The sequence below is a fragment of the Ictidomys tridecemlineatus genome, unplaced genomic scaffold (genome assembly GCF_052094955.1).
Source record: "Ictidomys tridecemlineatus isolate mIctTri1 unplaced genomic scaffold, mIctTri1.hap1 Scaffold_54, whole genome shotgun sequence".
Lineage (NCBI taxonomy): Eukaryota > Metazoa > Chordata > Mammalia > Rodentia > Sciuridae > Ictidomys > Ictidomys tridecemlineatus.
In genome coordinates this window covers 250,731-261,319 of record NW_027523576.1, presented here as the reverse complement: position 1 = coordinate 261,319, position 10,589 = coordinate 250,731, and the positions used below count along the sequence as shown (strand labels likewise).

Below are 10,589 nucleotides of genomic sequence, written 5' to 3'. Positions count from 1 at the left end.
ACGGCGGTCACCTGCCTCTGTCTCCTGGTGCAGAGGCCGAGGTGCTAACCGGAGGGTCCCCATAACAGAAGGATTCTGGGGAAATTTAAAGGTTCTTCTATCCTTCCTTACGCCGCCTCCTCAGGAGCTTTCTGGCTTCCTCTGGAGTTGGTAGAGGCAAGCCCGGAGTCTCCCAGTCACAGCGGCTGGTCCGAGCACGCAGGGAAAGAGGACTCGGATGCGCAGGGCCCCCATTCCCCTGACGCATTTTCTGCACCACTGGTGGCTGTAGGGGAGGTGGTGGGGAAGAGCAGGAGGTTCTGGGGATGAGGCAGTTAAAAAGCACAGGGACTGGGGGGCTCCTGATTGTGCGAGAACCGCCCCCTCTCCTTTACCTTCGAGCCTACCCTGGGCTCTCCCGGCTCTGGGCCCGTCCCGCGCCCGCCGCTGGCGGATATGGAGGGTGTTCCCCGGAAACCCCCAGGTAAACCTTCCTGAGTTTGGAAGGGGGACAGCTCTTCCGGGAAGCCAGTGAGAGCCGAGAAGACTATGGGATAACGTGGAGGGGAGGGAAATTTTCTTTTTCTTTTTTTTTTTTTTAATATGGGAAAAGCTGCCCCTGGACGGCGGGGCCTTTCCATCTGAGGCTTTCTGTCTTTGGGAAAAAGCAGAATTGCAGGCGACACCTGGGAAGGGAGGAAGAGAAGGTCCTTAGGAGAATATTTACAGGTCAAATCGATATCCCCATTCGGCTACGAGGATGGCCAATTTCAAAGCAGATTAGATTACTTTGTGGCATTTCAAATAAAATGGCAATTTCAGAGCTAGAGCACTTGGGCGACCCGAGGGAGCCTTCCACCTGCTTGGCTCAGTGAGCGCAGGGGCACTCTGCTGGAGCCCTCGAAGGGAATTCCTCCTCAGGTCTTTTTCTTTTAAACCGAGGGCAAAGGGGCGGCTGCGAGGGCACAGGCTGCAGCATGCTTGGCAGAGGAGAAGCAGGGGCACGCTCCAGCCTCGAGGAGCTCAGGGAGCTCAGGCTCTGAGCGCTCTGCGTGGCGCCACCGCCTCTTGCTGAACGCGGCCGTTTACTGGTTGTTTCATTTCCTTCTCCAGGTTTAGGAGATGCATGGGGACAGCCGAGTCGCACCGGGCCCCTGGACAGTGTCGCCAAGGAGCTGGGATCGCACTTGCTGCAGGTAGAACCACCGCGCCGGGGGAGGAGCGCCGCCGCCGCCAGTCGCCCAGGCGGGGGCTCCCTTCCGACCCTGCCACCCGAGTCTCGAGGTGCGCGGCACAAATCCACAGGCCGCCCCCAAGCTGAAGAAGTCCCAGGGGTGGGGGTGGCTCCCGCCCGGGAGGGTCAAAACCCAAGCGTGGATGCTTAGCCTGTCCGGTACAGCCTCAGCCCCAGCCCCAGCCTGCATCCCTCTCCCTCCCAGCGCCCCAGGAGTTTCTAGCTCACCCAGACCTAGGCGGAAAGGCGCCCCTGAACGTGGTTAAATCGTTTCAACCTTACTTCGGTTTGTCCCAGACACCGGGCCAGGCTCTGGAGCCAGAGAAGCACCGATCAGGAAGCATTGAGCCACAATGTGGCAGCGTTTAGCAAGTGTGAGTGTGTGTGTTTGTGTGTGCGTGTGCGTGTGTTGTTTTTGAAAATACATGTGCGAGGGAGAAGGGAATGGGGGAATATTTGAAACCCGGAACTTTCACAACTAGAGAGAACTGCGGTGGCATAGCAGCCCACCAGGTAACGCTCTCTGGGAGCCTGGCCCACACACCCTCAGCTCGCCGGCTGCCCGCCCTTCCAGCTTTGCTCTGGATGTTTTCCATGTTTCATACTGTCCACATTATAAGTGACACTAATATCAGGGACAACTAAGTGCTTGCAGGGGAACTTCAGAGAAAGTCTGGTGGGCAAAGTCAACACTTCCAGAGGTCTTACATTTAATTAATTCCTGAGTGGTGTGTGGAATGGCTGTCTTTGCAGTTATTATACATGTAAGTGAATTAGGTAATTGAAGCTAGGAAAGCACACTCCATGTTTTCCATTAAGAATATTATTTTTTAAGCTACTGCTGGTAACGTTTAGAATTTAATTATGATAATTTCTTCAATTTTATTTGTTTTCCTAGATGTTGCAAGAGATCTGTTTTGTTAAATGTATCTCTAATGGTTTTAGAGTTTAGCAACTATGCAAAATACATCAAAGTGTCTGTAACTTTAGAAATTGCTTTATAGTTTGTCCCAGATTCTGTTAGGAAAATGTGTTGTAGCTGAGTTAGAAACCTGAAAGTAAGACATAATCAAGTTGCTGATCTCAACCTAGCACAGGGAAAGGTAGTGATAATTTAGTTAGCAAAGAATTTTTGCAGCAAACGGTATTTGAGACAGCAGAATGTAAGGATATCTTTCAAGTTTCATTTCTGCTACATTCTTTATAGCCCACCTCCAAGGGGGGGGGTAGAAAACCCAAAGGTAATCTGGTTTCAATTACATGCTGTAAAAATAGAATTTGTGGCCATAAATTAATTTGGAATATTTTTTTTTGGGAGTTGCACTGCGGATTGTATGGGTCTTTCACAAACTTTATTGCTTTTCTTTGGTTCTGGATATAAAATATGAATGATTAAATAAAGTACAGTTTCCTTTTTCAAAAGTTAAGTCTTTGACACAGAAAAATAATCATTACCTTTTTATTTGTCTTAATTATCTCTTATAGTTTTATCTTATTTTTAGAGGGATTAGGTAAAAATCAGAATTTCATTTGGGTAGTTTTAATTTTTTTGGAAGATACTTTTTCTCCTTGAATTTGGCAAAAGTTATTCAATCTCTTACAAAGTTGAAATAGTTAATTCTATAGACTTTGGTAAAATAATCAGGTATTTTGTTTTATTTTCTGGGGAGCAGCAGTGGTCGGAATTTATTATTCAAATGATACTTATGGGTAACTAGAATATGGTGGCAAATAACGAGTATGTCCTAGTGGTATAAATGACTGCCAATTATGACTTAAATGGTCTATATAGTAGTGGATGTTCCCCTAAGTACCATAGAACTCCGGATTTGTGCTAAGTGCTAAAATAACTCCAAACAATAAAGCTACTACATTTAAAGTGAGCATGATAGGAATTCTCAAATGTTTCACATGATTTTTGTGATGTGGATGTAAGGTTGTTTTTAAAGTGCTTTAAAAGCATTTCAGAGCCTGGCTTGGGAAATAAACCTTGAATGTTGTCACCTTTGGTCCTCATGGCCCTGGCTTCTTTTTTGAATTTAACAAATATGCGTTGATTTTTTCCCCAGTTCTGGGCTCATGGATGCTGGCGAACACTTCACCACTGAGCTTTATGCCTTCCTCCCACTTCACCTCCAGCCCAGTGACAGCAAAATTTCTAGATTTAATGCTGGTGTAGAACTAACATCTCTTACCCTGATACGTTTTCTTTTTCAAACTTTGGATGGATTTGTTTTTGTGGGAGCATCTGATGGCAAAATCATGTATATATCCGAGACGGCTTCTGTACATTTAGGTTTGTCCCAGGTAGGTATGGCCTAATTTTATGTACAATCAAAATATTCGATTAAATTGTAGCAGATTGTGACAGCTTTGCCTAGCCTGAAAATGAGTCTGCATTTGTGTATGAACATTATTCATAACTGCAAAATACCCCCACCCCCACCTAGTGCTGGGGATTGAACAAGCTCTATGACTGAGCTCTACCCCCAACCCCAAATTTCTCTTTAATAGGATTCCCATGCAGTTTTCTTCTTCTTTTTCTTCTTCTTCTTCTTCTTCTTCTTCTTCTTCTTCTTCTTCTTCTTCTTCTTCTTCTTCTTCTTCTCCTTCTCCTTCTCCTTCTCCTTCTCCTTCTCCTTCTCCTTCTCCTTCTTCTTCTTCACATTTTTACCTTTTTCCTTTCTTTTTTCTTTGAGGCTTGTGACCACTATGTCTTCACTGTGGCCAGCCCTGTTCTGAGTCTGTCCTATGTATGCCCTGCCCTACCTGCTCACCTAGTGATGTTAGATGGCACAGAAAAGAGCTTCCCCAGGGGACCTCCAGTCAGTCCACACATGCTGGGCTGCACATGGTGTTGTGCGTTGCTGTGAGGTGAGAGGAAGCTGCTGTAGAACATGGATTTATGCGGCATGTGTTTTGGGGAGACAGAAAGGGAAGGGGTAGATTTATGAGTGTTCACATGGAATTCAAGGTCATTTTTCCTGAGTTTTTTCAGTTCAGTGGTTGTTTCAGTAAAGCATTTTATATGCTTGTGATAGAAACTCATAAAATTCAGTTTACTACTGTTTTGCACTGCAAGGTCCTGGTTTCTTTAGAACATTTAAATATTACCCATTTTTCTGGAAAAGTGAAACCATCTTCTGAAAAGGGGGTTCCTCCCTTAGAAGGAAGAGATGACCTCAGCTTGTGGACCCCCAGCCAGATGAAGGTTGGGTGGAGTGTCCGGCTGCTGTCTGGGCCTGTGGATGGCCTGGACAGGGAGAAGCAGACTGGGTTTCCCTTTCACATCTCTGATTTAACAAGTGTGGGACAGAGAGATAAAAGTCACATTTTTTTTATACATGCCAGGACTAAACGTTCCTTTATATTGTGAGCTCTCAGCGTGACTTTTCATCACAAGTGAGGACATACTTCAGTGAATGACAGAGACAGAACAAGGGCTCGCGAAAGGCGTGTGAGTGACCTGTTCTGTCCATCCTCCTCCCACAGTTAAGCCCAAATGGAACATGCCTATTAATGTTTCTTGAGTTTTTCTCATTGAAAAACAAAATTACCAAATTTAGGAACCTGAGTTGGGTGTATTCCTTTTCTTTTTCTGCCAGTACATAAAAAAAAAAACTTGTCATTATTCTACAGCCATCTCTTCCAATGTATGCACATCCTTCTCCACATCCAAATGGGCTTATGTGTTTCCTATGCAAAGTCTGTTAAAGGAGATTGCATATTAAAATAGTTTAGAAGGTTGTTTCTTACTCTCTCTTCTCTTATGGAATCTGCTATCCCAAATAGTTTATCAAAGCTTGATTCTTTTTTTTAATGTTTATTTTTTAGTTATAGGTGGCACAATATTTTTATTTTATTTTTACATGGTGCTGAGGATTGAACCCAGTGCCTCACATATACTAGGCAAGCACACAACCCCAACCTCCAAAGCTTGACTCTTGCATCTATGTGAACCGAGGGATAAATATGTGTACAGATTGAGAAATGTTTTGAGAAGATTAGATTTACTATTTCTATGGGATTGGAGATTGTAGCAGCTTAGTGGTAGAGAATGTGCTTAGCTGAATAAGTATTGCCCACTCCTCATCCCCAATCCTCCACAAGTAAATGGAAAGGAAAGAAAAAAGAAATTTATTACTTTACATTTTTTAGAATTAATCAGAATTATTTACTTGCACCTAGACTGGTTTCTACTTCTGACCTAATCTGTGGATTATTTACCTTTTAAAATTATAATTTACTTTTGATAGTCTTACAATATTGTCACAAATAAGATAAAATATTTCATATATTTTTAAGATGATTTGTCAAAAAATTTTTGATCAGGGGCTCACACTGGCATTAAAGTGTTTTTGTAGCTGCAGATGGAGGCTAACACAACCTCATCGAGGAATCAGAAGAAAATCAGTTGCCCTGCATGATCAACTTGACTTATTTTTTTTGCAATTGTCTTCTCTACAGGGAACAAAGAAGCTAAAGGAATCTACAACTTTCTTAGAAAATGGTAGTACTAGCCCTTCCTCCCTTTTAAAACAAGGATACAAAGTTTTATTTCTGCATATGATCACAGAAATCAATTTGACCACTATTTTTCAGTATTAAATTTATATCTGAGATCCCTAGCAGTCAAAACAAAATGGGAAATAAATTCAACTATCCAGGAATTTAATGTCCTGGGGTTATATTTTAAATAATATGGTAATGCCTGCTCTGTCTCTCTTTCAGATCATGCTGGGAAACAGATCAGAATAACTATTTTGTGTGATTTGTGAAGTGTAGGGAGCTATACAAAAGCCAGAAAGCCTCACTTTCATTAAACACAGTTTGCAACTAGAGTCCTTTGGTGGGCATCTCTTAGGGTTGCTCGGTCACTTGGAATATGTGGGCACATCTTTAGGTACTGAGCACAACTTAAGCAATCTGTCACTCAGGCAGCTCAGCCTACCAGCCTACCTTGTACTCCACACAGACTCTTTTTATACGGGAAAAAGAGTCTGTTGATTATGAACACAATAATTAAGAATGACCAACACACAGGAAAGGTAATGACTAAGCCTTCTGTCAAGATTAACTCCACATGAGGAAATGGAGGCAACATAAAAGCATGATGTTTCTTTTTCATCATATGCAAAAATACAACTTTGTATCGTTGTTTTAAAAGGGAAGAAAGTCCAGGTATGACCATTTTCTAAGCAAGTTGTAGAGATTCCTTTAGTTTCTTTGTTGCCTATGAAAGGACAATTGTAAAAAAGATAAGTCAAGTTGATCATGTAGGGCAACTGATTTTTTTCTGATTTCTCCATGGAGTTGTGTTAGCCTCCGTCTGCAGCTACAAAAACACTTTAATGACAGTGTGAGCCCCTGGTCAGTGGCTGGGGAGTGTTCCGCAGTGAACTGTTTAAATAAGCAACAACAAACTTTTCTCTTAGATCTGCCTTCTGTTCATGATTAACTCCATAGAAGGAAATCTAGGTAGAATTGCAATGTGTATTTTTTCTGTCTTCTTTACTTAAACAGTAAAATAAAGTATTGAATAGGATGTCAAATACCCAACTACTCTTTTAAAAAATGTTTTGCACCCTTTAGATTATTTTCATTATTAGAAAAGAATTGGACAAATATAATAAACCAAAAACCTTAATAAAATAGGCTTACGGACTGGGAATAGAACTCAGTAGTAGAGTTCTTGCCTACTCTGCGCCAGGCCCTGGGTTCAATCCCCAGCATACACACAAAAATATTAGTAAAATTTTACCCAGTAGACAGAGTAATGCTTTAAAAGGTTTTCTGGTGAATAGCAATTGTAGTAATAGCTTATATTTACATGGTGCTCGTCTGTGTTCCTAGAACTTTCAATTACTCTCAGTGACATTGTCTCATTAAGTGAGGTTCATGTTAAGTCAAGGTTACACTCCTTGGTAGAGGGTCACAGGAACATACCTTCCCCCATCAGTTCTGCCATAATCATGTGAAAATTCACAGCAGAAGGGAATTGTTCTGTTTTGTCCTGCTTTTGATCTGTACTATCTAAATACCTGAATTATACATTTGAGGATGTAAAAATGATTCTTTATATTCTTCATACCCAAAGCCTTTTTTTTTTCCTTTTAAATGCTGGAGATGGAACCAGAGTCTCTTCCATACTAGGCAAGTGCTCTACCACTAAGCTATACCCCCAAACCATGTTTATTTTATTTTGAGGCAAGTCTTGCTTAGTTGCTCAGTCTGCCCTTGAACTTACCTCATTCTCCCAAGTAGCTGGGATTGTAGGCATGTGCCACTGCACCAGGCTTAAAAAGGATTCATTAAACTTTTTTTAATTCCAGTATTGGAATTTTTAAAAATCTACGTCTTATGACAGTGTATTTTTTTTTAAATCTTAAGCTAGTAAACAAGAGGTCATTGTTGCTAAACTGTGGTATTAAAAACGGCAGAGATAAGCAGAAAATACAGTTAGTTTGTCCACCTAGTCCAGAGGCTGAGCATTAGAAAACAGTTGCATCCAACCTGGGGATTCTGTCAGGTTTGCAGGCACAAAAACATACAGACATATTTTAATATGTTGGAAAAAGTAGTGCCGGGAAGCACTCTTACCCATAACATTCACTGAACATTTACCAACAGATTTGATTCCTTTTTTGTTCTTATTATTGTAATTATTTTACTTATATTTAAGCAAAAACAATCCCTGTATAGCTACTATATATAGTTTTAAATATTCTTGTGGTTCAGATTTCCTTACCAAAGTTCCATGTTATATAACATTGAGGTTACTGGTATACATTTTCATATAAAATAGCTGTTTATGAGACACATAAAGAAAAATGTAATATTTGAGATTGATACCAGAAACACAATAATACAAACAGCAACCGTGTAAGTTAGAGGCACAAGACCAAATTCTTTCACTTTTGAAATAAAGAGAAAGGACGATGTTTTATATTTTTTGACATAACTTGAACCCTGAAACTCAAACCATCTTCACCATCTTATTTTTAAATGCTCAATTTACCATACTCAGCAAAACATCCAAAACACAGTAATGTGCATTTCCCCAGTGCCGAGTGACTCTGCCCTTCCCCACAGAATATACCCTTTTAGTGTTGTATTTATCATAGGCAGTTTTCTTGGCAGGAGGAAAAGCTATTCAGCAAAACATAAAAAAGCTCTTAGTAGAAAAGTCATTCATTTTGTAGTTAGCAGGGTTCTACAAATAATAAGGGATCACATCGAAGTTCTGTTTTAATAAGTCTGATGTATGAGTCCAGGGAGTCTTATGGCAACAACTTTCTCTCCTTCTCTAGACAGACAGACAGACAGACGGACACACACACACACACACACACACACACACACACACACACACACAATATTTTTCCTGCAAGGTAGTCACATTTCTTCCTGCATTGAAAAGCATGAATAGATAAATAAATACAGGAAACACATATCAACCATAATTTTGAGTTAAGGTCAGCACTGTTTTATCATTCCAGAATTTGTTCTGTAAAAACATTTCCTTTATTTGACAGCTGTAAACTTCCTAGACAGTCTTAGTGTTTTCCTGTCCGTTTTATAATGGACCCAAGAACTCAGAAAATCAAGCCCTCCTTCCCTGCCTCTTGCCCCTCCTGGTTCTCCAATCTCTGATGAGAACAGCAACTTTGGAAATAGAAGAAAAGATTTGGGGATTAAAACACAAATCCCATCCCTAATTAGTAGAGATACAAGTTTTCCTGCAAGTCCCTGAAGGTGTTTCTCAACAGAGACGTTAGTAAAGTACTATTTTTTTTTAAATTTTTAAAATTTTTGTTGTAAATGGATAGAATATCTTTATGTATTTACTTCTATGTGGTGCTGAGGATTGATCCCAAGGCCTCACACTTGCTAGGCATGTGCTCTGCCACTGAGCTACAACCCAGCCCCGCAAAATACTATTTTTCTCTCAAAAAGAATTTCAGGCAAACCACAATGATCATTTTTTTCCCTTAAAACATGGATAAGGGTATCCATTACAGGCCAATACTAAAACATTATTATTATTATAATTATTTTAAAATAAGCTGGACCTCAATGGCACAGTGCTTGTCTAGCATGCTTGAAGTTCTGGGTTCAGCCTCCAGCCCCCAGAATAAATATATAAATAAATACATATATAATAAGTCATTGAAATAATGATTTTAAAAATCCAGCTCCTTTAGTGTTTAGCTCGAAACTCCCCATTTTGATAACACTCTATAATGTGCCCCATAGCTCTGTCTCATGTGGCTGACTTAAATGTTGCTGGTTTATTTAAAACTTTTTAAGGGGTAACAGGAATGACTTGAAAGAAGAAGGTTCATATCTCTCTCTCTCTCTCTCTCTCTCTCTCTCTCTCTCTCTTTTCCCAACAAAATGACGTAAACGTTTTTCACATGGGCCAATCTCCATTGAGGTCGATCACAGAGGCCCAGATTCGGGAGGTGGCTGTGAGGAGGTGACAGGGGGATATCAGTAACAGAATTCTCTCTGTGCTCTGCTTGCCTCATATTTGAAGGAGATGCTCCAGGAACAATGCCGAGAGTGGAGCCATGCAAGCCTTCTGAGGGGATGAAATTACTTAGCAGACCAGAAACAATCTCTTCTGAATAAAGAAGGCAGTTTGCCACATCTTGACAGATTAGGAGAACTGGCTGGGAGGAGCGGGATACATTACTTCACCTCTCCAGGGCCCTTTGGTTCCAAGTGAAGAGCTGAGGGCCCTGGAGGCTCCAGGAGAACTTCTCACTGAGCCACTTGGCTGGCCTTATGCAGCTGTGGGACCTGGCACATGGCACCTGCAGGGCTACCCCTTCGTAGATGACCCTCTGACTGACAGCAGGTAGTCTCCAAATGTGCCCTGGCCAGACACAGGACGGCCACAGCCTCCTTGTGCTCCCTAGGGTCACACCTCCCTTGGGCAGGGCTGTGAAGACTCTTCCGACCCACTCAAGGTCCTTTGCCTCCAAAGGGCACTATTTCAGCTGGGCTTTGGGGTTCCCACTGGCTGCGTTGAAATTACCATCATTCTTCCTGATGCTCCTCCAAACAATACTAGAATACACTGCCAACTGCCCTTATCTGTCACTCCCAACTCTACTAATAGGAGTCTTAAAAACAGGACTGCGCCCCAGTGCTCAGAAGACTGCCCTGGTGGCTCTTTCTGAAACTTTCTGTGCCTTTGCCCATTTGTGAAGGGGTGCAGGTCTCCAGGACTCAATAGCATATCCTTGAGTGGCATCCGTGCTTGGGAGAACATTCTAAAGATGCTCGCAGTCAGGAACAGGACCTCCAGGGCCCTCTGTGCAAACATTCCAGTAGTGGGGTTTTTCTGGAACCACCCATTCCTGCAGAG

At 41.9% G+C, this 10,589-nt stretch overlaps 1 pseudogene across 1 annotated transcript in view; it reads left to right on the top strand.

The window, feature by feature from the left end:
- Positions 1-435: 435 nt before the first annotated feature.
- Positions 436-10,589, top strand: part of LOC144373981 (single-minded homolog 2-like) — a 36,558-nt pseudogene continuing 26,404 nt past the window's right edge. Inside the window, exons 1-2 of the transcript XR_013433521.1 lie at positions 436-463; positions 1,024-1,175. The product of XR_013433521.1 is annotated as a single-minded homolog 2-like (transcript). The remainder of the gene's footprint in view (positions 464-1,023; positions 1,176-10,589) is intronic.